Source organism: Lissotriton helveticus, chromosome 4_1 (assembly GCF_964261635.1).
Source record: "Lissotriton helveticus chromosome 4_1, aLisHel1.1, whole genome shotgun sequence".
NCBI lineage: Eukaryota > Metazoa > Chordata > Amphibia > Caudata > Salamandridae > Lissotriton > Lissotriton helveticus.
In genome coordinates, this window is record NC_136063.1 from 1980717111 (window position 1) to 1980723110 (window position 6000).

Below are 6000 nucleotides of genomic sequence, written 5' to 3' on the forward strand. Positions count from 1 at the left end.
TTAATAGCCACATGACTTCTCTGCGTCTTAACTGTAATTGCCTATTCCCACCTCTAACATCAGATTTGATGTGATCGATTCCATGATATTTAAAAACATGTTTCTCTTTTTCATGAAAATTCCTAACGATGTGGGAGGCTATGGGATAGCGAGTATCCCCTGTTTTCAGTGCTCGGAAATGTTCAACCATTCTGTCTTTCAATTTTCTGATGGTGCTACCAACATAAATCTGTTTACAAGAACAAACTATAACATAAACAACAAAAGTAGTATCACAGTTAATAAACATGTTAATCTGATGTTCACCTGTATTGTTATAGTTGAAAGTTCTGATCTTGTTTACCGCCCACCTACAGGAGCTACATCTTCCACATTTGTGGAAGCCTGTAGATCTCCCAGTGAGCCAGTCAGGAACTGTTTTCTTCAAAGGGTAGCTAGGACTGACAAAGTTAGAAAGAGTGCGACCCCTTCTAAAAGTAAGTCCAGGTTTGTCTCCAATAAAAGGTATTAGGTCTCTATCCATCTGTAAAAGATGCCAGTGTTTATTCAGGATTTTATACAGTTGGGCACTATCAGTACCATAATTTGTAATTAGGCGAATCTTTTCATCTTTACGTACACTAGACTTGTCTTTGAGGGTTGTTGTCCTCTTCAGTTTCTTGGCTCTAGTCACTGCCTCCTCAACCACTTTACTCTGATAGCCACGTTTCAGGAATCTTTTTGTAAGGTCATTGAGATTATGCTCAAAGTCGTTATCCATCGAACAGTTTCGTCTCGCCCTTACCATCTCACCATAAGGTATCGCATTTACTTGGCTAGCTGGATGACAACTTTGAGCATGCAAAACTGCATTGCAGCTAGTAGGTTTACGAAACATGCGACTACAAATTTTCCCATCTTTAATAAACAATTCAATATCTAGGAAATTGATGCTACTTTTGTCATAGTGGGTAGTAAATGACAGATTCAGTACATTGTCATTTAGGTAGTCAAAGAAACCTTTAAGTTCATCAACTGAACCTGTCCAGATTAGGAGGCAGTCGTCTATGTACCGCCCCCAATAGTGGATATATTGTATCCATTTGTTACCGGATGGGCCCCAGATTCTCTCCGCCTCAAAGAACCCCATGAAGAGGTTCGCAAAGGACGGAGCAAATCTAGAACCCATCGCGGTACCAAGGCGCTGTCTGTACCAATTTCCATCGAAGAGAAAAACATTATTTTGAAGCACTAATCTAGTCATCTTCAAAATCATCTGATTGTGATCATAGTATTCTGCACTTCTTTTACTTAAAAAGAAGTCAATTGCGTGGATTCCTAATTCATGATCGATGTTGGTATACAAAGATACCACATCGAGGGTAACCAGTGTCATTCTGTCATCCCATACCAGATCGTTCATCAAATTAAGTACATGCTTAGAATCCTCAATAAATGAGGGTAAGTTTTTGACATATAGCTGTAAAAAGGTGTCAATATATTGGGAAAGACGTTCCGTCGGTCCCCCAATGCCAGAAATTATTGGCCTGCCTGGTGGTTTAACCATAGATTTATGAATCTTTGGCAGCGTATACATGCATGGTGCCCGCGGTGTAATAACTTGCAAATACAAAAATTCATCACGATCAATAAGAGTTTCATCATACCATATTTTCAGATGATCATTAATAACCTTCGACAGGCTTGTGAGTGGATTACTATACAGTTTTTCATAGTACACAGTGTCATTCAGTTGAGAATATACTTCTTCTTTGTAATCTATAGTATTCAAAATTACTATATTCCCACCTTTATCCGCTCTACGTATGGTGATGTCAGGGTTATTCTTAAGTTCTTTCAGTGCCACCCTCTCCCCAGGTGATAAATTGTCTATGTACTTCTTAGTCTTAGCTGAAAATTTAGCATCAGTAATTCTGTCTATGTCTTGGTTCACCGCTTTGGAGAAGGCTTCAATTGTACTCCCAGATGCCACCTGAGGTGTCCATTTAGATCGTTCCTTCAACCCACTGTCTTCACTCAAGAACCTGTCTATCCCCAAATCATCCAATAACTTGAGTAATGTCACTGGATCTTCCTCTCTCTCAGTAAGAGACAACAAAAGTTGCGTTTCTTTAAGTTCTTGAATTGTGATTTCACTTACGGGTTTTATTTTTGCATATCTAGGTTTATCTGGTACATTAGCAAAGTGTTTTTTCAGTTTCAACCTTCTAACAAATTTGAACACATCAATTTTAATCGAGTACCAATCAGACATAGTCATAGGGCAAAAGCCCATTCCTTTTGCAAGTAAACTGATCATATTCTCAGATAACTCAGTTGATGACAGATTAACAATTTCAATATTATTTACATCATTAGCATCATCTTCAATTATGGTTTCCAGGATCTTGTTCGCATGCCTACCCTTCCTCCCTGTCCTCCTGCCGCCTCTGCCCCCTCTCCTGGTTTTTTTACAGTTGCCACTCGGTTCCTCTCTGAGTCCCTGTTTCCACGGCGCAACCTGTGCACCTCTACTAAAAAATTATTTTCAAGGGATTGAATGGAAGCGGTCTCAGAGTTTTCCTCAGATTCACTACTAGAGATATTACTTGAACCAGGGTCACTGTCACTAGGTGATGGGGTGCCGCCCTTTTGTTTCTCAGTATTAGATTTAGTAATTAGATAATCAAATTTCCTTGCAAAGGTATATACACGACCTGACCGATAGTCCTTTTCGTCGCGTTTTATCTTTCTTGCTTTCCTTTGCTTAATGTCATTTTGTAGGTCATTTAATTTCTCATCCAAAACAGTATAGTTTTTAATTGTTGCTTCGGGGAGATTCATTTCTTTAATTTCATCCTCTACTTTTTGTATTTTTACAAGTAGTTTCGCTATTTTTCTCTCAGCGTTTTCAATGAGGATATTAATTAAGTTTCTGGAGCTAGTGTTAAGTTCCTTCTCCCATGTAACATAGAGATCAGGTTCCAGATCCTCGTAAGTAGGTATAATCTGGGACCTGAGACCTCGTGGGATTCGATTAAGCTTAAGGTATTGTTTTAAAGTGGCGGCATCCCACCATTTATTTAATTCCGTGCGTTTGAGGGATTCAAGTTTCACAAACTTGGCTCTCAGGCCTTCTTTTTTCGTCTCTTTAGGTGGTCCCATGGCAGCTCCTATTGTACCTCCTGCCACTAATTTATCAAATAATTGCTCAGCTTCTTTATCTCTATTCATCTTTGCTTATGCGGCTGCTCCTTAACCATAAAATACTAAAGCAATAATGGTAACAGTTAATATGAAGCGCACAGCGTGTATAAGCAGGTAAACACAATTTCAAGTCCAATTGGTGCTCTAAGTGGAGAGAGTAGGTTACCACTACTCAATAAATGTCATAAATGACTGAACATAGGCAATAATCCACCAAGCACTCGTCTTCAAATATAGTCTGTAAGATCCCAATGTTCAAAATTCGTTTATTCCATCAATTCTTCATCAGATTTCTTCATCCAATATATGACAAAATAACAGCCAACACGTGTTTCGTCTGATCAGTATATGATATACAGACTTCTTCAGGGCTGTAATTAATACAGTAACCAAAATTACAAAAAGTAGTACTGGACTCAATATTCACAATAGAATACACCGAATCCGTGTAATAAGGAAAGGTAAGTCAAAGAAGTACCCGTCACCAAGAATAAAGCTTGAAAACCCAAAGTGTATCCATCAGTATCTAGTACCCGAGTCTGAGTACATTTCAACATATATTTTAGATCGTATAATTATAAGTAACCTAAAATACCAGATAGGACCCAGTCACCAACCACAACAGCAGATTGGTCAACATGCTAGTATTATTACATCCTCAGTAACTCACCATTACTCTTAATGCGAATAATTGTAATTCATAATCCTCACGGTAAAATCAAATTCTTCAGTCCAAACCAATCGAAGTAATAATCTGTAAGTAAAGCTAGTGTCTATTAATATACACTATATTTATATTGTAGCGCTCATACGTCAAACTGAGGCTAAACACACTCCACTATCTTCCTGCCCAATTGCTGTATACTCCAAATTGGCCAGCACATCGCATAAGTATTAGCTACTGATATATATACAGTTCTCTCAATAACTTCTCTGTTTACAAAAGGTATACAGTCTGTGATTAACTAATATACAGTTGTATCATTATCCAGTAAATACCTTAATGTATGAGTAGAATCGCCTTCCAATAGTTTGCTTCGTCTCAAAGTTACAAAATCGGCATGGTCAAAGTCAGACCCTCGTAAATATTCCACAGTATCTCGCTATCCTTTTATCTATAGACCGAAATCAGTATAGTAAGTGCATTAGCGTGCGCCCTTGTATCAATAGCGTCACATATAATGCGTATTCAAATCTCTAAGTATCTGTATTGATATCAGTAACCAATAAATACCTCAGTCTTTAAGTAGATTCTCAATCCAATGTAAGGCTTCCCTGTTTACTTCGTTTCCAGTCAGCAATAAGAGACTCTCAAAAGTATTCCGAAGTATCTCGCTATCCTCATAACAGTGGGCTGTAAACAAATTAATAAGGTGCATTAGCGAGCGCCCTTCTATCAAATAGGCATCTCACGCCCAGCGCTGGTTATGACTTTCAACTCACCGCATATCTGCTCCTCGCTCATCCATAGACGGTCGCGTTTGGCAAGCGCGCCATCTTAGAGTAGCAATAAATAGTCTAAACCGCGGGCGCCATCTTTGAGTGGTGTGTCACAATGTATACGCACAATCCAACAGAGTATTCCCAGTCCTAACTATAATATGCAGCACATCTATATGCATTTAGTTCCCCAGCGTTAAATCTGTTAATACTCGCCGCGTAATTGTTCATAGATCATCCTGAGGCTATCGCGTTGTACACGCGCGCCCTGTTTGAGTAGTAATATCTAACCACATACGCAGGCGCCATCTTGTAGTAGTAATTTACGAGTACGTAGTCATAATACTTTAGAATATTATCAATTCTAGGATCGGGTTACACCTAGACCACTTTGTCAGTAAGTACCATAAACTCATAGTTAATTATAATCCATTATTTCAATGTGGCGTAAGAAACGAAAAATAAGTGCTATTAATTATAAGCGCAACCCCCTGCGCTGTTTACATTCATTAATGTTTACACCCCACTGTTATGGGTATCTCAGATCGTATGTACGTGTATTAATGAAGTCTACGCATATTTCCACTAGTGTTCCTCATTATGTATATATTCCATTATACCAACATATTATATTACTACAATGAGTAATTCTCAATTTTCATTGGTCAATCTTATCAAGGTCCAATCGACCTACATCTGGCAGTGTGTGTCAGTTAAAAGGGTCCAAGTGGTATTATCATTCTGCTCTGGTTTAGCAGAGTTCTTACGTATATCCAGGAGTCAGGAAGATTATGAAAGGAGGACAGGGTAAGAATTACAGTAACAAACATAGTACATTCTATTCATCTGTACATCATTTAAGCTCTATCAGAGTAAAGCCATATACTTTGCTCAAACTCCATGAGTCATTCTTGTCCTAGATAGTATTCAAATTCGTGGTCAATGTTCAGACCACGTTCAACTGCCTTAAGCTTTAATAGCCACATGACTTCTCTGCGTCTTAACTGTAATTGCCTATTCCCACCTCTAACATCAGATTTGATGTGATCGATTCCATGATATTTAAAAACATGTTTCTCTTTTTCATGAAAATTCCTAACGATGTGGGAGGCTATGGGATAGCGAGTATCCCCTGTTTTCAGTGCTCGGAAATGTTCAACCATTCTGTCTTTCAATTTTCTGATGGTGCTACCAACATAAATCTGTTTACAAGAACAAACTATAACATAAACAACAAAAGTAGTATCACAGTTAATAAACATGTTAATCTGATGTTCACCTGTATTGTTATAGTTGAAAGTTCTGATCTTGTTTACCGCCCACCTACAGGAGCTACATCTTCCACATTTGTGGAAGCCTGTAGATCTCCCAGTG